Source organism: Aquarana catesbeiana, linkage group LG02, assembly GCF_042186555.1.
Source record: "Aquarana catesbeiana isolate 2022-GZ linkage group LG02, ASM4218655v1, whole genome shotgun sequence".
NCBI classification, from domain to species: domain Eukaryota; kingdom Metazoa; phylum Chordata; class Amphibia; order Anura; family Ranidae; genus Aquarana; species Aquarana catesbeiana.
In genome coordinates, this window is record NC_133325.1 from 490,542,406 (window position 1) to 490,564,997 (window position 22,592).

The window sequence follows — 22,592 nt, forward strand, 5'->3', positions numbered from 1 at the left end:
ATACATGGTAATATGATCATAATTTTTGGCATGGTTTTGAATAATCAATTGCACTTGTCTTTTCAATCTACGGGATAAAAAATAAATAATTATTAAAAATATAAAAACAAATACATTGCACATATACATTTTGAAAAAATTTTAATATATATATATATATATATATATATATAATATATATATATATATATATATATATATATATATATATATATATATATATATATATATATATATATATCTCAATAGATCTCAATCTCTACCAAAAAATTTTTATACATTACCTGAATGGAAAACAATGTAGACCAAAAAGAGAAGCAGACCAAGAAATATGATCCAAGTTCTTCTGTATCTGTTAAGTTAAAAACAGTTAAAATTAAATTTAAAATGAAAAATGGTTTTTAAAATGTTTACATTATTATTGACAATATGCCTAACATTTTTGCAATACAGACAATAACAATTAGAAACAGGCAAAAATTTTTTTTTATACCATACCTTCAAATTTAATACAGCTTTTGATGGCTATAAAAAAATATATATATATTTTTCCGTTCAAAATAAAATAACTATGCAATATGATTATAAATTTTATATATATATATATATATATATATATATATATATATATATATATATATATATATATACATATACATATACATATACATACATACATACATACATATATACACACACATATACATACACACACACACAAACAAATTATTTTAACAAAAAAATAGTATACGTTATTAAACAAACAAAAAAAAAAAATGTTGTAATTAAATAAAATAAAAAAACAAACAAAAAAAAAATTTATATTGCTGATATTACATCAAAAAAAATATCTTTCGCTTTTTATACACAATTACAATATTTATATATATTACAATTTACTAAATACTTTCCTTAGTAAAATAAAAAAAAAATAATTAAAAAGTAAATAATTTAAATAGACAACCAAAAATTTTATGTTTAAAAAAAAAAAAAATTGGATAACAAAATAGATATAAAAATTCTACTGTAATAACCATTACTATAAAACTAGCTATATTATATTTAAAAACAGAATTTAAAATACATTATACCTATATACAAAGCATTGCAAGTAACAGTATAATTTTAAAATTAAAAAAAAATATATAAATAAAGACACTAGGATTACTTACCTTATTGTTTGTGCAGTAGCATATGGTGACAAAGGGGAAGGTATGCCGCGTGTGCTCCGTTCGCCTCGTGTTCTCAGGTAATACTGCTGAATATTACCTGTATGCCCAACCTAAAAATGGAAAAATTTGAAACGCCCTCCAAACGTGGCGGACGTAATGACGTCAGTCCTGGTAAAGTCTCGCGAGATTTTGCGGAGGTTATCCGCAATGTCTCCTGGGATGAAAGACAATGAGATCCCAGGAGACATTGCGGGGAACGAAGGATATGACGTCAATACCCGCAAAGTCCACGCCCACAGCCGCAGGGACAGAAACAAAGAAAGACTGATAACGCAAGGTAGGAAAAAAAAAAAAAAAAAAAAGCTCCATATGGCACTCGGTGTTGCTTTTAGAAGCCACCGAGATGCTGATTAAAAAACGGGTGAAGATCCGCTTTAAACCAAAATCACATACATCCCGCTGAACACGTCCTGATTGTTTATTACTCTTTCTTAACACCACCTGTGAATTTTTGGTTATACAATTAGTACCACACTGAATTGCGATATTTGTGGATCTTCTCCTAACCAAGTCACAGGGGTTTGAACTGTGGTAAGAATTCCCACTGTTGTGGGGCATGCCTTATGCAAATCCCTCCAACCCTATATTGAGGTACATAGGTTTTGGACACATTCCTTTTGATTTGTTTGGTTAAAATTTGTTTTTCCTTTTTCTGGTTAACACATGTCTTTAAATTGAGAACTAATATTCTGATGCTTACAAATCCCAAATGTCATATCCCCCCGTCCCCTTATTTTGTTTTGCTCTGATCCTATGAGCACTAGCTATAGTACTTGTAAGGTTATCGATGTGTTGTTCCTTTTTTAGAATGTCACACCCCCCTCTGTGATTCCCATTTCAGTTGTGCCAATTGCCTCTCTCTTCCCTCTCCTTTCCCTACTTTTCTCCCTCCTCCTCCCATCTCCCATCTCCCATCCTCCCTTCCCCCTTTTTTCCCCTCCCTAACCCTCCTATGTCTTCCTGACCCTCCCTATACCCTCTCTTTCCCATTCTGATCTTTTTCTCCATTCCTCCCCACCATCTTTCTTATGTTTCCATTCTTCTTCAAATAATTGGCACTACATTTCTCCCACAGCTGGGGGCTACCCCTTATTTGTTTTATATGAATATAATGATAAGGCATCAATACGAAATGTTAATTTAGTTTGAGCATTGTAATATGTTATGTTTTCCCGGTCTGCGGCGGAGAGCTGTCACTGCTCCACCCTTTTATCGTGCACACACTCCCTGGCCAGCTGGCTGGTTGGGAAGCCGGTGCATTATTTGGTTGGGCTATAATGTCCAGTGCACCAGTCGCTACTGTACCTACTTACCTTCTCTACAAAACCCTTGCTCTGTCCCTTGACACTTCTTTCTATTTTTTTCTCCACTTTTCTCTTCGCTTCCTTCTTTATTTCTCACTAGGTCAGGTGGGTCGCATGATCCTCCTAGAACTACTCCATATTTCCTCACCCCGAGTCCTTAAATGGCCCCCCTGAATATACTCTCCCTTAATGTTAAGGGACTTAACTCACCTAATAAAAGGGTTAAGGCCTTTCGCACCTTCGCATCCCTTAAGGCCAATATAGTGGCCCTACAAGAAACTCTAAAGTGCAAGTGCAAGAAACTCACTTTTCAGCCCAAACAAGTCCGAAATATTTCAGTTCCAAATACCCTCAAGTGTTCACCGCCTCTGCTACCACTAAAAAACGCGGTGTCCTTATTGCATTCCACCATAGCCTACCGCTCACTCTGACAAATTAAATTAAAGACCCTGAGGGTCGTTACATTATTTTAGTTGGACACTTACAAGATGTTATGACCACTATAGTCTCATATTATGCCCCCAACAATAATCCTAATCCCTTCTTTAACCACCTCCTGCAGGTAATATGGTCGCACTGCAAAGGCACTCTTTTCATGTGCGGCGATTATAATCTAGTACTGCACCCACATCTTGATAAATCTCCCTATGCCCCTGAACAATATTCTCCTTCTATACAATTTTGTAAGCTATTTCAACAGGCCTCCCTATTAGATACTTGGAGAGAATGTAATCCCTCTAGGAAAAACTTTAATTTTTATTCATACCCACACAAATCCTTCTCTAGGATTGACCATATTTTTATACCAGTATCATCTTCACCAACCCTACTCCATTCATGCATTCATCCAATAACTTGGTCGGACCACTGTGCAGTGATCACAACAGTCTCTTCTTTGATCCCGCAATCTAGAGACCGCACTTGGTGTATAAATGAAGCATATTTAACTAACCAGTCAAATTGTTTTGACATACAACTTGCCCTTAAAGAATACATACAGCATAATTCCACACCTGACATCTCACCTGTCCTCTTATGGGAGGCACACAAACCTGTGATCCGAGGGACCTGCATCTCTGTATCTACTCACCTCAAAAGACATAAAAAAACTTAGAGCCCAGCAACTGGAGGCGGACTTTCACAGCCTCTTCCTCCAATTTCAATCCTCCCCAACTGAACCCCACAGAATCTTACTAGAATAGACAAAAACAGAACTGGACCTGCTCTTGGCAGAATCTGCGGACAAAGCCATTCGTAGATCCAATCATACAATTTATACTAAAGCCAATAAACCTGATACTTTTCTAGCACTAAGACTTTGCCGTCCGGAAAGGGTGCATAACCCCATTAGACTCAAATTGGCCAAGGATAATCATACGAGCAATCCTGTGAAGGTGTTCTCTGAATTCGGTAGAAGTGGCTGAACTATACACTTCAACAAGCACCTTCTCGGTGAAACAAGCAGACACATTATTCCAGAATATTTCAATTCTTAAACTATCAGAGGCCAATCGAGAGTCAATGGAATGCCCCGTTACATCCGAAGAGGTTCTTCTTGCTATAAAAACCCTTAAACCGCATAATCGACCAGACCCCGATGGACTTTCCAGCTCATACTTTAAAAAATTTGCTTCTATTCTGGTTCCTCTTCTCACCAACACCTTTAATGCCCTCCTTAAACAACATACCTTTGGTCGAGACACGTTGACAGCCATCATCTCCATGATACCCAAGCCCAACACGGATAATTCTCTTTGGTCTAATTACAGGCCCATTTCTTTACTCAACCTGGACATAAAGATCCTGGCCAAGATTATGGTGTTACGCCTTAACCCAATTATAGGTGGCCTCATACACAAAGACCAAGTTGGCTTCATACCACGACATCAAGCCAGCGATAACATCCGTCGCATTATCCTAATCCAACATCTAGCTCAAACACGGCAAATCCCCATGCATCTCCTTTCTCTCGATATACATAAGGCATTTGACACGGTCTCTTGGCCTTATCTACACTTTATATTACAACGTTGGGGATTTGGCCCCAACTTCCTGCAATGGATAAACTCCCTCTACAACCAACCGCAGGCCTACGTTAAATACTCAGGATTTCAATCGGACTGTTTCCAAATACAATGTGGTACGAGACAGGGTTGCCCCCTCTCTCCCCTAGTGTTTGCACTAGCAATTGAACCACTAGCGGCCCTGCTTAGGGAAAATCCAAATATTAAAGGCCTAGACATGGCCTCTACATATCATAAACTGTGCTTATTCGCTGACGATGCACTGTTATTTGTCACCTCACCACGCACTACTCTCCCAAATCTTATCCAAATTTGCGCTAATATCAGGCCTGGAAGTTAACCAGTCCAAATCTAAGGCTCTCAATGTGTCTCTCCCACAATCAGAACTCGAACACATACAAGAATTCTTCCCCTTCACCTGGTCTATATCCTCGATAGCTTATCTTGGTATTAAATTAACTAGCGATTCAGCCCATTTATTTTAAGCCAACTACCTTCCTATGTTAAAACATTTAACAGCCTTACTAGAATCATGGCGACCGTTATGTATCTCATGGCTTGGTCGGATTGCGGCCGTAAAAATGTCTCTGCTTTCAAAACTTCTCTATTTATATAGAGTCCTCCCAATCCCTATTCCCTCTTACTTCCACCAAATTATTCAGATGCGAGTGTCCAAATATATATGGGGCTCCACTAGACCTAGAGTATCTAGGGCCATACTACTTCGTAGTAAGCTCAATGGGGGGTTGGGGCTACCTAACTTTCTGAGATACTATCACGCGGCCCAGCTAGCCCAGATCACTCTCTTTCATGCAAAAACTGAAATACCACTATGGGTTAGTCTGGAAGCTATTGACCTTTACCCCCTCACTGTGTTTAACCTACTATGGTTACCCTCCTCAACCCGTGGTTCAATAAGTAACCCCATTACTGGGCACTCCCTTAAGTTATGTGACAAACTTCGTGGCCCGTTTAAACTGATATCAGCTCACTCCCCATTACTTTCCTTTCTAGATCACCCGAAATTTTACCCGGCCCACATTAATCCAAGATCATTTCAAATCTGGCTGAGAGCAGGACTATATCGCATAGGCGATTTTACCTCTGGAACCTCTATAAAGATGTTCTCTTCACTACAAAATCAAGCAGAAATACCCTCGACAGAATATTTTAGATATCTACAGATAGCCCATTTCGTTCGCACAACTATAGGCTCACACTCTTCATTAGACGATTTCTCCATCTTTGAAGGAATTTGCAACTCGGACCCCCATGCTCCGGGTCTTATTTCACGTTTATACACTCATTTGACCTCTCCCCCTGCCAACCTGCCCACTTACACTGTACAGTGGTCCAAAGACCTATCTTTAGATCTTGACGCGGAGGACTGGTCTGGTTCATCTCGCAATGTAATCGCTCAAGAAGCAAACTATAAAGTACTCATGAGATGGTATCTGGTTCCAGCCAGGATCTCTAAATATCTCCCAAATTACCCCTCAGTATGTTTCCGTGGCTGTGGTGAGAGGGGTACCCACGTTCATATATGGTGGACGTGTCCGATAGTACAGGAATTTTGGGTTGCAATATTCCAAATGGCTTCCACCTTACTTCAACATACTATTGATTTTGACCCTTCTATTGCATTGCTGAACCTTATCCCCTCAGATTACACCAGATCCCAGACCCGTCTCCTCCTTCAACTTACTACAGCAGCTAAACAGATGATAGCCAGAGCCTGGAAATCCCCAAAACTGAATCTCGCCGAAGTTAAGAATAGGATCACTCAAGCCATGATTCATAGTAAAATCGAAGCAACAATTCTGGATAGGATTCCCCAACACCATAAAATTTGGAACCCCTGGGCTGAACATTTTTTACCCCCGGACTTCGACAAACACCTTCTAGAGCCCTAGTTAAACCACGGTAACGTCAGATTAACTTAGTGGTTCTTAGTTCTGATAATCAATGCAACCCCCCGACCACTCTTCTCCCCACTTTCTCTTTCTCTAGACTCTCTCCGTCTCCCCTTTTCTCTCCTCTTTTCTTATTCTCTCTTTACTAACTACCACCTTACCTACAGACACATCACTGGTAATACTTCTTATAGATTACACAACGTCTACTAGGTTTTGACCTTTTACATGTTTGCGGATTTACCTTCCATGTAAGCGTATAGATATATTGTTCCTGTTTTATCTTTACTCACATACTGTGATAAACTCAATGTGTCTGCACGTACTACTTTAATGCTTACCTTCTGTATCTTTTGTTATGACAACGATCTTACTGTCCATGTTGCTAATTAGATGCACGAAAAGAAATTGTGTAACTATCATTGTTTTTTGTCACACAAATATTACCTGTTGAAATTTATGTCTTCTTTTCAATAAAAAACTTTGAACAGAAGAAAACACTTACAGGCTGGAATTGTTATTGGCACGGACCTAAAAAAAAGTTACACTACCTTGTACTTGTCTTTATTACATTCGTAATGTAGTTTCTTTTAGGAAGAGATGGAGACACTAGAAGCTGAAAACATTAAATTGTCTATGGAACAGTGTAAAATCTTTGCATACACAATGCTGCCTTTTTTTCCAAAGCCCGTAACTTGAGTGGCAGATGACTTCTTCATTGGTATTTACTCGCATTATCCTTGCAGCAGTTTACAAATTCTTTAACCACTTGCCGACCGCCTCACGCCTATATACGTGAGCAGAATGGCACGGGCAGGCAAAATCACGTACCTGGTACGTGATTGCCTTCCCGCGGGCGGGGGGTCCGATCGGACCTCCCCCCGGTGCCAGCGGCTGTCGGCTTTTGTCTGGCAGCGATCAGAGATGAGGGGGAGGCCATCCTATCATGGCGCCCCCCTCGCGATCGCTCCCAGCCAATGAGAAACATCCTCTGCCTCTGTATAGTACACAGAGGCAGAGGATGTGATGTCATCTCTCCTCGGCTCGGCAGTTTCCGTTCCGGCGCCGAGGAGAGAAGACATGTGAGTGCACAACACATACACACACACACACAGTAGAACATGCCAGGCACACTTTACACCTCCGATCCCCCCCCCGATGGCCCCCCAATCACCCCCCCCCCCCTGTCAAACTGACACCAAGCAGTGTTTTTTTTTTTTTTTTCTGATTACTGCATGGTGTCAGTTTGTGACAGTTAGAAGTGGTAGGACAGTTACTGTTAGCCCCCTGTAGGTCTAGGATACCCCCTAACTCCCCCTAATAAAGTTTTAACCCCTTGATCACCCCCTGTCGCCAGTGTCACTAAGCGATCATTTTTCTGATCGCTGTATTAGTGTCGCTGGTGACGCTAGTTAGGGGCGTAAATATTTAGGTTCGCTGTCAGCGTTTTATAGTGACAGGGACCCCCATATACTATCTAATAAATGTTTTAACCCCTTGATTGCCCCCTAGTTAACCCTTTCACCACTGATCACCGTATAACCGTTACGGGTGACGCTGGTTAGTTCGTTTATTTTTTATAGTGTTAGGGCACCCGCCGTTTATTACCGAATAAAGGTTTAGCCCCCTGATCGCCCGGCGGTGATATGCGTCGCCCCAGGCAGCGTCAGATTAGCGCCAGTACCGATAACACCCACGCACGCAGCATACGCCTCCCTTAGTGGTATAGTATCTGAACGGATCAGTATCTGATCCGATCAGATCTATACTAGCGTCCCCAGCAGTTTAGAGTTCCCAAAAACGCAGTGTTAGCGGGATCAGCCCAGATACCTGCTAGCACCTGCGTTTTGGCCCTCCGCCCGGCCCAGCCCAGCCCACCCAAGTGCAGTATCAATTGATCACTGTCACTTACAGAACATTAAACGCATAACTGCAGCGTTCACAGAGTCAGGCCTGATCCCTGCGATCGCTAACAGTTTTTTTGGTAGCGTTTTGGTGAACTGGCAAGCACCAGCCCCAGGCAGCGTCTGGTTAGCGCCAGTATCGCTAACACCCACGCACGCAGCATACGCCTCCCTTAGTGGTATAGTATCTGAACGGATCAATATCTGATCCGATCAGACCTATACTAGTGTCCCCAGCAGTTTAGGGTTCCCAAAAATGCAGTGTTAGCGGGATCAGCCCAGATACCTGCTAGCACCTGCGTTTTGCCCCTCGGCCCGGCCCAGCCCACCCAAGTGCAGTATCGATCGATCACTGTCACTTACAAAACACTAAACGCATAACTGCAGCGTTCGCAGAGTCAGGCCTGATCCCTGCGATCGCTAACAGATTTTTTGGTAGCGTTTTGGTGAACTGGCAAGCACCAGCGGCCTAGTACACCCCGGTCGTAGTCAAACCAGCACTGCAGTAACACTTGGTGACGTGGCGAGTTCCATAAGTGCAGTTCAAGCTGGTGAGGTGGAAAGCACAAGTAGTGTCCCGCTGCCACCAAGAAGACGAACATAGGCCCGTCGTGCCCATAGTGCCCTTCCTGCTGCATTTGCCAATCCTAATTGGGAACCCACCACTTCTGCAGCGCCCGTAATTCCCCCATTCACATCCCCAACCAAATGCAGTCAGCTGCATGAGAGGCATTTTCTTTATGTCCTCCCGAGTACCCCTACCCAACGAACCCCCCCAAAAAAGATGTCGTGTCTGCAGCAAGCGCGGATATAGGCGTGACACCCGCTATTTTTGTCCCTCCTGTCCTGACAATCCTGGTCTTTGCATTGGTGAATGTTTTGAACGCTACCATTCACTAGTTGCGTATTAGCGTAGGGTACAGCATTCCACAGACTAGGCACACATTCGCAGGGTCTCCCAAGATGCCATCGCATTTTGAGAGATCCGAACCTGGAACCGGTTACAGTTATAAAAGTTAGTTACAAAACAAAGTGTAAAAAAAAAAAAAAAAACACAAACAAAAATATAAAATAAAAAAAAATAGTTGTCGTTTTATTGTTCTCTCTCTCTCTATTCTCTCTCTATTGTTCTGCTCTTTTTTACTGTATTCTATTCTGCAATGTTTTATTGTTATTATATTTTATCATGTTTGCTTTTCAGGTATGCAATTTTTTATACTTTACCGTTTACTGTGCTTTATTGTTAACCATTTTTTGGTCTTCAGGTACGCCATTCACGATTTGAGTGGTTATACCAGAATGATGCCTGCAGGTTTAGGTATCATCTTGGTATCATTCTTTTCAGCCAGCGGTCGGCTTTCATGTTAAAGCAATCCTAGCGGCTAATTAGCCTCTAGACTGCTTTTACAAGCAGTGGGAGGGAATGCCCCCCCACCGTCTTCCGTGTTTTTCTCTGGCTCTCCTGTCTCAACAGGGAACCTGAGAATGCAGCCGGTGATTCAGCCAGCTGACCATAGAGCTGATCAGAGACCAGAGTGGCTCCAAACATCTCTATGGCCTAAGAAACCGGAAGCTACGAGCATTTTATGACTCAGATTTCGCTGGATGTAAACAGCGCCATTGGGAAATTGGGAAAGCATTTTATCACACCGATCTTGGTGTGGTCAGATGCTTTGAGGGCAGAGGAGAAATCTAGGGTCTAATAGACCCCATTTTTTTCAAAAAAGAGTACCTGTCACTACCTATTGCTATCATAGGGGATATTTACATTCCCTGAGATAACAATAAAAATGATTTAAAAAAAAAAAAAATGAAAGGAACAGTTTAAAAATAAGATAAAAAAGCAAAAAAATAATAAAGAAAAAAAAAAAAAAAAAAAGCACCCCTGTCCCCCCTGCTCTCGTGCTAAGGCAAACGCAAGCGTCGGTCTGGCGTCAAATGTAAACAGCAATTGCACCATGCATGTGAGGTATCACCGCGAAGGTCAGATCGAGGGCAGTAATTTTAGCAGTAGACCTCCTCTGTAAATCTAAAGTGGTAACCTGTAAAGGCTTTTAAAGGCTTTTAAAAATGTATTTAGTTTGTCGCTACTGCACGTTTGTGCGCAATTTTAAAGCATGTCATGTTTGGTATCCATGTACTCGGCCTAAGATCATCTTTTTTATTCCATCAAACATTTGGCCAATATAGTGTGTTTTAGTGCATTAAAATTTAAAAAAGTGTGTTTTTTCCGCAAAAAATTAGTTTGAAAAATCGCTGCGCAAATACTGTGTGAAAAAAAAAAATGAAACACCCACCATTTAAATCTGTAGGGCATTTGCTTTAAAAAAATATATAATGTTTGGGGGTTCAAAGTAATTTTCTTGCAAAAAAAAATAATTTTTTCATGTAATCAAAAAGTGTCAGAAAGGGCTTTGTCTTCAAGTGGTTAGAAGAGTGGGTGATGTGTGACATAAGCTTCTAAATGTTGTGCATAAAATGCCAGGACAGTTCAAAACCCCCCCAAATGACCCCATTTTGGAAAGGAGACACCCCAAGCTATTTGCTGAGAGGCATGTCGAGTCCATGGAATATTTTATATTGTGACACAAGTTGCGGGAAAGAGACAATTTTTTTTTTTTTTTGCACAAAGTTGTCACTAAATGATATATTGCTCAAACATGCCATAGGAATATGTGAAATTACACCCCAAAATACATTCTGTTGCTTCTCCTGAGTATGGGGATACCACATGTGTGGGACTTTTTGGGAGCCTAGCTGCGTACGGGACCCCGAAAACCAAGCACCGCCTTCAGGCTTTCTAAGGGCGTAAATTTTTGATTTCACTCTTCACTGCCTATCACAGTTTCGGAGGCCATGGAATGCCCAGGTGGCAAACCCCCCCCCCAAATGACCCCATTTTGGAAAGTAAACACCCCAAGCTATTTGCTGAGTGGTATAGTGAGTATTTTGCAGACCTCACTTTTTGTCAAAAAGTTTTGAAAATTGAAAAAAGAAAAAAAAATGTTTTTTCTTGTCTTTCTTCATTTTCAAAAACAAATGAGAGCTGCAAAATACTCACCATGCCTCAAAGCAAATAGCTTGGGGTGTCTACTTTCCAAAATGGGGTCATTTGGGGGGGGTTTGTGCCACCTGGGCATTCCATGGCCTCCGAAACTGTGATAGGCAGTGAAGAGTGAAATCAAAAATTTACACCCTTAGAAATCCTGAAGGCGGTGATTGGTTTTCGGGGCCCTGTACGCGGCTAGGCTCCTAAAAAGTCCCACATATGTGGTATCCCCATACTCAGGAGAAGCAGCTAAATGTATTTTGGGGTGCAATTCCACATATGCCCATGGCCTGTGTGAGCAATATATCATTTAGTGACAACTTTGTGCAAAAAAAAAAAAAAAATTGTCACTTTCCCGCAACTTGTGTCAAAATATAAAATATTCCATGGACTCAACATGCCTCAAAGCAAATAGCTTGGGGTGTCTACTTTCCAAAATTGGGTCATTTGGGGGGGGTTATGCCATCTGGGCATTTTATGGCCTTCAAAACTGTGATAGGTAGTGAGGAGTGAAATCAAAAATTTACGCCCTTAGAAATCCTGAAGGCAGTGATTGGTTTTCGGGGGTCCCGTATGCGGCTAGGCTCCCAAAAAGTCCCACACATGTGGTATCCCCATACTCAGGAGAAGCAGCTAAATGTATTTTGGGGTGCAATTCCACATATGCCCATGGCCTGTGTGAGCAATATATCATTTAGTGACAACTTTTTGTAATTTTTTTTTTTTTTTGTCATTATTCAATCACTTCGGACAAAAAAAATGAATATTCAATGGGCTCAACATGCCTCTCAGCAATTTCCTTGGGGTGTCTACTTTCCAAAATGGGGTCACTTGTGGGGTTTTGTACAGCCCTGCCATTTTAGCACCTCAAGAAACGACATAGGCAGTCATAAATTAAAGGCTGTGTAAATTCCAGAAAATGTACCCTAGTTTGTAGGCGCTATAACTTTTGGGCAAACCAATAAATATACATTTATTGACATTTTTTTTGCCAAAGACATGTGGTCGAATACATTTTGGCCTAAATGTATTACTAAAATTGAGTTTATTGGATTTTTTTTAGAACAAAAAGTAGAAAATATCATTTTTTTTCAAAATTTTCGGTCTTTTTCCGTGTATAGCGAAAAAAATAAAAATGGCAGAGGTGATCAAATACCATCAAAAGAAAGCTCTATTTGTGGGAAGAAAAGGACGCAAATTTCGTTTGGGTACTGCACTGTTTGACAGCGCAATTAGCAGTTAAAGCGATGCAGTGCCAAATTGTAAAAAGTGCTCTGGTCAGGAAGGGGGTAAATCCTTCCGGGGCTGAAGTGGTTAATAACAACACTTCTATAAATGAAGGCTGACAAGAAATGAATTGTATATATCCTTTTATTTATGATGCAAATTTGATTAAATTATTTCTCAAAAATGGGAAAGTCTGCCATTAATCTGACTTTTCTTTTTTTTAAATAAAGAGCCAAATGCACAGACTCATTTCACACAGGAGTCATGCTTTAAGTCACATTTTAAGAGAAAACAGATTCAGTTTACATGATGACACCACAGTGATTTCAACGAGGGGGGGGGGATGTTTACCCAATAACATCAATGGGTTATCCCACCCCTTTATTTACATCAGAGGTGGGGCCAAATGACAGCAATGTAATTTGGCACCAAAAAACGCCAGGAACCTGGTATGGATTGGGGGGCTTACAAGGGTTTTTTTTGAGTCTTTTGTTTACATTCTGCTATCAGCAGAAATCCTTCGCTGCCAACAGGGTCATGGTTAAGCACTTCCATACCGGGCCACAGTCATATGACGCCCGCAGGACCATTCTCCCATCCTGGGTTGGCGTCATATGACGTCCCCCCGTGCAGCAATCGGGGATGAGAAGTGTCCCTCGGGACACAGCCCATCCTAGATCAGTGTAAAGTGCCAATAAAAATGTCTCTTTAATCTGTGACCGGCTGTTTGCAATCACAGCCGGTCACATGCACTGTCCTCGTGCACGGCGCTCGTGCATGCTCCTAAGGGTGCGCAGAGCGGCGTTCGAGGACGAGGCTTGTCATCCTGACACAGCCCTTTCCCAAGCACAGAATTTCATTGGCTCTTTGCCACGTGACCGGCTGTGTCCAATCACAGCCGGTCACAGAATGTAAACAAACCGCGGTATTGAGCTGTTACCGGGTTCTCCTCCTCACACACCGATCATGTGTGAGGAGGAGATTGCGGTAACAGCTCGTTACCACTTACAGTGTACACCAACACACACTGCTTGCCCCCCAATAATAAAGAGGACCTGTCACCAGCCCATTAAAATACCTGTCACCAGCCCATCAAAGTACCTGTCACCAGCACATCTGAGTACCGGTCACCAGTCCATCTGAGTACCAGAGTACCTGTCACAACCCCTCAGATTACCCGAGTACCTGTCACCAGCCCATCAAATTACCCGAGTACTTGTCACCAGCCCATAGGAGTACCGTGTACCTGTCACCAGCCCATCAGAGTACCTGAGTACCTGTCACCAGCCAATCAGAGTACCTGAGTACCTGTCATCAGCCCATCAGAGTATCTAAATACCTGTCACAACCTGATAAATGTAAGGAAAGTCCTGGACAGCCGCACTCAAAATAATATTCACCTTTATTGATAAAAACAACAAAAATACATGCCACAGCAAGAAGTAAAGGGAAGCTGATGCGTTTCACACTATAGTTAGTAATCATAGCTAAACTACACAAAGATGAATCTGACATATATATACTAGTGTCTATTAAACATGTGTTCAAGAGATTGTTCAGTTGCATCCAATTAACAACCCAAAGCAAGGTGTAACCAAAAGCAGAGCAAAAACCCAGGTCTGTGTAGTGCAAAAGGTGCCCGAGAAAGTTGAAAAATAAATACATATGGGAAATGTAAAAATGTATATAAAAAATTATATAGAAAAATATAAATATGAAAAAAGTATAAAAAAAAGTGTACAAAAATATAAAAAGAAAATATATACAAGTGAAGTGAAAAAAATCTGTGAATGAAATATATACTGAAAAATATATTCAAATATATTAAAAAGTAAATATATGTAGAACTGTAGGTTTGTATAAGAATGTAAGTTTGAAAAAATATATATAAAATATATATATGTATTAATTTATTTAATCAATGTATTTATTAAATAAAAAAACATAATATAATGAAGGGCTATGAACCCAAATGAAAAAGAAAATATAGAGACTGTGCTGAAAAAAGAGAAAAAAAAATATAAATAAACAGAACAAATCAAAAAGACATGACACATGTTTAGATATAAACGTATGTGTCAATCAAAATCATGTCTTAGATAGAAATAAGGTACAGACATCATGTCAATAAAAAAGAAGAAAAGTATGGGGTATGTAAAAATGTATATATAAGATGTGTAAAAAATAATGAACAAACAAACACACTGGTGTATAGACGTGCTAATTGGGACAAAACCCTAATTTTAAGCGTGTCTTATAAATGGATGTGTGGAACACCAGTGTGCCTATGTATGTACAATCCGAGATGAATTGAGCTATAATAATATAACAATATAGATAAATACAAATTTTATAGTAACAATGTGGTACAAAGGATGTCAAACATATATCAAAAATATCGTTTCCAACTATGTGTAAAATACACAGCATAATAGTGGGATACGGTAATGATTGAATATGCGAAGTATAAGATGTACATATATATATATATATATATATATATATATATATATATATATATGGCCGGACATGACAGAAGACAGGGTGGAAGAAAACCGCTTAAATTGGAGGCACTCCTGTTCTTATATAAGAATAGAAAATATTCATGCTGTCTCCTGCTGCGTCCAGCCGCGTTCCAAATCTCTGTAGGAAACCAACCCCGCTGTGTTTAGTACAATGTAAATAATCAAAGACTCCTTAAACCAACCCAATACTTTAACTCATGTGTATTCCCACATGACCTAAAAGATTTATATATACAGACAAAATATCTAAATCTGTTTACAAGCACAGAATTCTATATGCACCCATGGACACCATCCCCTCATACCCTTAATCCAAAATCCGAATAATGTAGAGCAAAACACATATGTCAAAATATAAAAAGGCTAGGGAAAGAAGAAAGAGGGGGGGATGTGCATGTGGAATTAAAGCGGAACCCTCACTATAATAGAACTCTCCAATGTAAAGCCGATGGCAAAAAAGGTGGATGTAAAAAATGTAGATGTAAAAAATATAGATGTAAAAAATTAAATGGTGGTGGAAATTACACTAGTGGTACTAACCCCATTACCCCAGAACTTAGAAGCAGTACAGAATAGAATAATTAGTTAATTAGCTATGTTCATCTGAACAAAATGAAGATACACACATCCATATGTACAGCTCTAAGGATGTATGGATATATGCATGCTTTAGACTAAGTAGTCGAAATACTTACCATTAAACAGCATTAGACTATGTATATAGTGTATATCTAGTGAACTCATATTGTAAGTAAAAAGATCATAGTCATAAAACTTTGCAGAAATGGAACAAACTAGAGCATGAATGGTGAGGTTAATCATAATAGTGGGACACGTCCCACTCAAAGTTTAACCCTAATGGGATTCTTGTATTTAAAGAGAATATCCAGAACACTTCGTGCTTATAAAGTGTTCTGAATAAATCTCCTCCTCTCTTAGGGGTCACAATCTTCTCCACCCCTTGAATTACCAAGCTGGTAACATCTTTATGATGGATGGTGTTCCAGTGTTTAGCTACATTAGTAGATCTATTTTTCTCGATATCGTATAGATGGTCATACAACCAATCTTTCAGCCTCCGTGTGGTGCGGCCTATGTATTGGATGTGACACATCTCACATGTAATTAGATATACTAAAAATCTGGTGTTATAATTGATGAATGTTGAGATCTCAAAGCTTCTACCATTATTACTGGAACACACCCTATTTCCCTTTTTAACAAAGCGGCAATAGTCACATCCTTTCATGCCACATTTGAAACTGCCTTTAAAACGTAGCCAGTTAGACCCTGAAGGTTGACTGAGGAATAAACTGGGTGAAAGAGTACTTCCCAACGTGGGTGCTCTTCGGGACACGGATTTAATGCCTTTTGAAAGGCTATCATTATAGATAGGGTCATTAAGTAAAATTGGAAGATATTTAGTAACAGTGTTCTTAATTCTACTATATTCTAAACTGAAGGGTGTAGAAAAAATGGGAGTGTTCTTATATGAGCGAGAATGCTTTTTGTTATTTTTATTGAGATTTTCTATCAGCAAAGTGTCTCTAGGAATATTCTCTACTGCACATCGAGCCCTTTTTTTTTTTTTTTTTTTTTGTTTATTTATAAGGTTTTGCAAGTCATACAAAAGAAGATACATGAAAAACATTAACATTTTTGAAGTAATGCAGGTATACATTGTCTTTGAGAACTACAAGGCACACATAAATTGTACAGATAAAGGAATAGCGATGTGGTTGAACTGTTAACTTGAATAGGGGGAGCACCTTATCAGAGTAGGAGTTGTAGGAGTTATATAAACCTACTGTATAACCACATATAAAGCACTATATAAAAAGATAAGTAATCGGCGTGCCATTACACAAACATATGCTCGTAGCTGGGATTAACTAACTAGGTTCATTACCTTTAGAACCATACATAAACTCGTCCCATGCTGACCATGTTTTAGAAAATTTCTGCTCCGTGCCCTCCACTACAGCCAACAGGTGTTCCATTCTACGTATGTCAGCCACGGTTGTGAGCAATTGTGGGAGAGTTGGGGGGGGGTAGATAACCATAACCTAGGGATGACCCGTTTGGCAGCTAGTAAAATAAAAGACATCAGTCTGCGCAGAGCCTTAGAGACACCAGGGAAAGGGAGACCTAACAAAAATGCATGGGTGTCAGAGGGATGGGGCTACCATTCAGCGTTTCTAGTAGTTTCTGGACTTGGAGACAAAATTGGTGAACTGGAGGACGCTCCCAGAAAATATGGTAAAGAGAGCCCACAGCATTATTACATCTCCAACATTGTCTTGGAGTTGCTCGATTGCGAGCGTGCAGAATATCTGGGGTCCTATACCAGTGCATCAGGACTTTGTTTGCAGTTTCCTTATGGGTCACACATCGAGAGATTCTGGAAGTGTGCTCCCAGATGCTCCCCCAGTCCAACAAGGAGATATCATGCTGTAAGATCTGAGACCATTTTCTCATGTAATGATGGCAATCAACCGTCATAGGAACAGCCTCATGCAACATTTTATAGATGGTAGAAATCATCTGGGGTTCATAAGGACCTTTAGCGCATAGGGCCTCAAAGTCTGTTGGCTTCTCCAAGGTCAGAGAAGGGGATCTAGTGGAGAAAAAGTGTCTAATCTGCAGGTATGAATGTAGAAGCCTTTGGGGAATCTGATGTGAACTTTGCAAATCAGGAAAGGTCAATAAATGTTGTGTCACTGGATTAACAAAGTGTTGTAATTGGAAAATTCCTGCCTGGGTCCATGGTAGCATACGTTTATAAGAAAGGCTATCTGAAAAGTCTGGATTGAATAAAATATTCAAGAGTGGTGGGCATGATGAGGACAGGGAATAACGCTCAGAGCATCTTTTCCATATAGACAACGTGAACAACATTGGGGCTAAACAGATTTTCCGTAATTGGGGCATATGGAGGGCAGTAGAAGGCCAGAGCATATAGCAAGTGTAGCGCTGGTAGATTTACAATCTACCGTAGATTAGGTAAATTTAGTAAATTGTGTGTTAAGAAGGTTAAAAAGTTCTCCTCTGTTCCAGCTTGGCTGACGTGTGTGCTTCCGTGCTGACCGTTGGGTGTCGCTGTTACCACTGGTCAGTGTTGGAAAGGCAACATGTCGAAGTGTATAGATGCTACTCTGTCTCGGAGACAAGCTCGGTGGAGGTGGTCCTCCTAGTTGCATTCTGGGAAGAGGGTATTTATGGGACAGACGCCATGTTCTAAGGTTTTTTTTACAGTCACCTGCTGGCCCTCCTGGCCGACAGGTATGCGTTAAGAAGCTACCTCGTGGTCCTCCGATCGGAAGGCCCACGATGCTGCGGCGCAGGGGTGGGTCCAGAGGCTTGTCTGGGGCCTACCACCGCGGCCGAGGAATGGTCCTGAGCTGTCGGTCCTATGTGACGAAGCTGGACGGCCGAGGAGATCCCAGGGGAGGACCCGTCTTGGAGAGATCACGCAGCGTGCTGGTCTATAGAGGGGCCTGGTGACTTGACTGGAGGACGTATCCAAAAAGAAGTAACCATACAGCATAGTGTTGCCGGTTCGGCTTAAAGGTTCAGGCACTGTGACTGACTGTTCACTGCAGAGAATCTGATACATCCTGTGGCAGAGGAGTGTGCAGATTTACCCCCCCAAACTAGTCTGTGGCAGATACTTTAGATTCGTGCTGCGTACTGGCTGCTAGACCGGTTAGAGAGGCCTATCCAGACGAGCAAAGAGTGTGTCCCATGAGGGGAGCGCATTCCACATAATTATCTAAATTCTACCAGGACATTTGTCGCTAAGATTTTGCAAGAAGATATTTGAGTTTCTCCTGAGAGTTTCCTTTTCCGCCTCTTTCCTGCTACTTCCTAAAGTTTGTCTGTTCAATAAAGCATTGAAAACGTACTCCAGTGTTGGTGCGTTTGTCGTCCTGAGGCAAACTCAACGGAACCCCTAGACCGGTGCCGGTGAAACAGAGGGAAGCAAAGTGAAGGTAACAGACCCACTTAAACTAGCAGCTCCACCGTGAGTTAGTGCTACACAAGGATGAACCGGGGCCGTGACACTCATTTCTATTTCCGCCCACCTATTTGGGGCCCTCTGGGAAGTCCAGGAGGCAAGAACTCTCAGGTGTGAGGCATAGTAGTATTTGATAAAATCTGGGCCTCCCAATCCCCCCCTATTCCTCCAAGGCAAGACCACCGACCCCACCATCCTGTGGGAGGCATTATTCCAAATAAAGCAGAGGCTTCTCCTTTGAAGGGATTTCAACTGCATCAATGGGACCGCCACCGGTAATGTTTCAAACAGATATAATAATTTAGGGAGAATGGACATTTTAAGCACGTTGATACGCCCCAGGAGGGGTAGGGGTAGGGCGGTCCAGTGATTCAGCAGATGATTGATTTCCGAGAACAGGGGAGGGAAGTTGGCTCGATATAGAGAGTCATAAGAGGGAGTGATTTGAACCCCTAGATATTTAAGTGACTGAGCACACCAATAATAATTATATTTGCTTTGGAGGGAAGATAAGAGGGTAGGGGGAATGTTTATGGGTAGCGCTTCCGTTTTAGCAGCATTAATTTTAAAACCTGAGAGATCACCAAAGGCAGTTAATATGTTATGTAGATGTGGTAGGGAGGTGTGTGGGTGAGTGAGAGTAAGAAGAACGTTGTCCGCGAATAAGGATAATTCATATTCCATGTGTCTAAGAAGAACGTCTCTGATGTCAGGGCATTCCCGTATGGCCGCAGCCAAAGGCTCTAAACTAAGAATTAACAGCAGCGGTGATAGGGGGCATCCCTGTCTTGTGCCATTGCTGAGGGAAAATGGACGTGATAGGTGGGTGGAGAGTTGCACTTGTGATGTGGGCTTCGAATATAAGGCCCTAAGAGCTTGAATAAAGGGGCCTGAGAATCCATAACGACTTAGTATCGCAAACATGAATGGCCAACTAAGATGATTGAATGCTTTTTGGGCTTCTAAACTAATTATTAAGGCAGGGTTTTTGGTTTTGGTAAGCAGGTCTATAAGGTCAATTGTGTGACGCGTGTTGTCGCCCGCGTGTCTCGTGGGAACGAAACCCACCTGGTCTCTATGAATTAGTGCTGGCAGTAGCAGAGAGTCTGTTCGCTAACATCTTGGTGAAAATTTTATAGTCTGAGTTTAATAGGGCAATGGGACGGTAGTTATTGGGAAGGGATGAATCTTTACCCGGTTTAGGGATAACGGTTACAAAAGCGTGTAAGAACGAGGAGTGCGGTAATTTGCCCTGGAGTAACAAGGAGTACAGGGATAACAAATGTGGGGTTAGGGTTGGTAAAAACGTCTTGTAATAGGAATATGGAAGGCCGTCTGGACCTGGAGCTTTATGTGAGGGAAGATTTTTGATTACTTCAGTTAATTCTTCCACAGAAATAGGTTGATTTAATGAGGAGCGTTGGTCTGGTGACAGTTTTGGAAGATGTACAGAGGACAACAAAGAGTCCAGTCTGTCTTGTGAAAACTGGGCCTGTGAATCTATGCTCAAGCAGTTGTAGAGTTTATTATAATACTCCCCAAAAACTCCTGACATGGTCTGAGGGCAGCAAGTAGGTGTGCCATCTAATTGTACTATATGATCAGGGATGGATAGAAAAGGTTGGGGCTTAAGCCTATGAACCAGCATCCTATGCGGTTTGTCTGCATACTCATAAAACTTTTGCTTAGACCACAGCATTGACTTTGAGAATTTATTCGTATCTACAGACCTAATACGGTTGCGCATAGCAATCACTGTGCGCAAGCGACCCACCGTAGGGAGGCGGAGTAGCTGCGCCTCTGCAGTCCCCAGTTGGGCCACAAGCTATGATCTCAGTTGAATAGAGTCACGCTTCAAACGTGAGCTGGCTGAAATACACTCGCCCCTAAAAACGACCTTATGGGCTTCCCACACAGTAGATGTATCAGAGACTGAGCCTACATTTAAATGAAAAACTCCTCCAATTTCTTAAGAAGTCTGTCTTTGGTCGCAACATGTCGCAGAAGAGATTCATTGAGTCTCCAATGGCAAGTCCTGGGTAAAGCGGCATTAAGCACAATACTCAGAGTTATGGGGGCATGATCAGACCATGTAATAGGAATTATCTCCGAAGAGACTATGTTGGGTAACAAGGGGGCGGATATTAGAAAATGATCCAATCAAGAATATAGCTTGTGGCGGGGAGAAAAAGGTATGTTGATGTTGGGTAGGGTGCTTTACTCTCCACGCATTGAAAAGATTGTGAGAATGAATTAATTTGCGGAAGGAGGTGGACAATTTAAGAACTTGGAGGGATGGAGTTTGTTGAGATAAGGCATATCTATCCCTACTAGGAGACATACACATATTGAAATCTCCGCCCACGATCATGAAAGGCCGAAAAAAGGAACGCAGCCGATCAAGAACTCCGGCGAGAAAACCAACTTGTCCCGTATTGGGTGCATAAATATTAGCTAAGGTGAAGGAGGTATTCAGATGGGCACAATTCAGGAGGACATACCGACCCCGGGGGTCCAAAGTTGAGGCTAAGACACATATAGGGCAAGAACGTTTAATTAGTAGGGATGAGCCGAACACCCCCCTGTTCGGTTCGCACCAGAACATGCGAACAGGAAAAAAGTTCGTTCGAACATGCGAACACCGTTAAAGTCTATGGGACACGAACATGAATAATCAAAAGTGCTAATTTTAAAGGCTTATATGCAAGTTATTGTCATAAAAAGTGTTTGGGGACCTGGGTCCTGCCCCAGGGGACATGGATCAATGCAAAAAAAAGTTTTAAAAACGGCCGTTTTTTCAGGAGCAGTGATTTTAATAATGCTTAAAGTCAAACAATAAAAGTGTAAAATCCCTTTAAATTTCGTACCTGGGGGGTGTCTATAGTATGCCTGTAAAGGGGCGCATGTTTCCTGTGTTTAGAACAGTCTGACAGCAAAATGACATTTTGAAGGAAAAAACTCATTTAAAACTACCCGCGGCTATTGCATTGCCGACAATACACATAGAAGTTCATTGATAAAAACGGCATGGGAATTCCCCAAAGGGGAACCCCGAACCAAAATTAAAAAAAAAAAATGACGTGGGAGTCCTCCTAAATTCCATACCAGGCCCTTCAGGTCTGGTATGGATATTAAGGGGAACCCCGGCCAAAATTTAAAAAAAAAAATGACGTGGGGTTCCCCCTAAATTCCATACCAGACCCTTCAGGTCTGGTATGGATTTTAAGGGAAACCCCGCGCCAAAAAAAAAAACGGCGTGGGGTCCCCCCAAAAATCCATACCAGACCCTTATCCGAGCACGCAACCTGGCAGGCCGCAGGAAAAGAGGGGGGGACGAGAGTGCGGCCCCCCCTCCCTCCTGAACCGTACCAGGCCACATGCCCTCAACATTGGGAG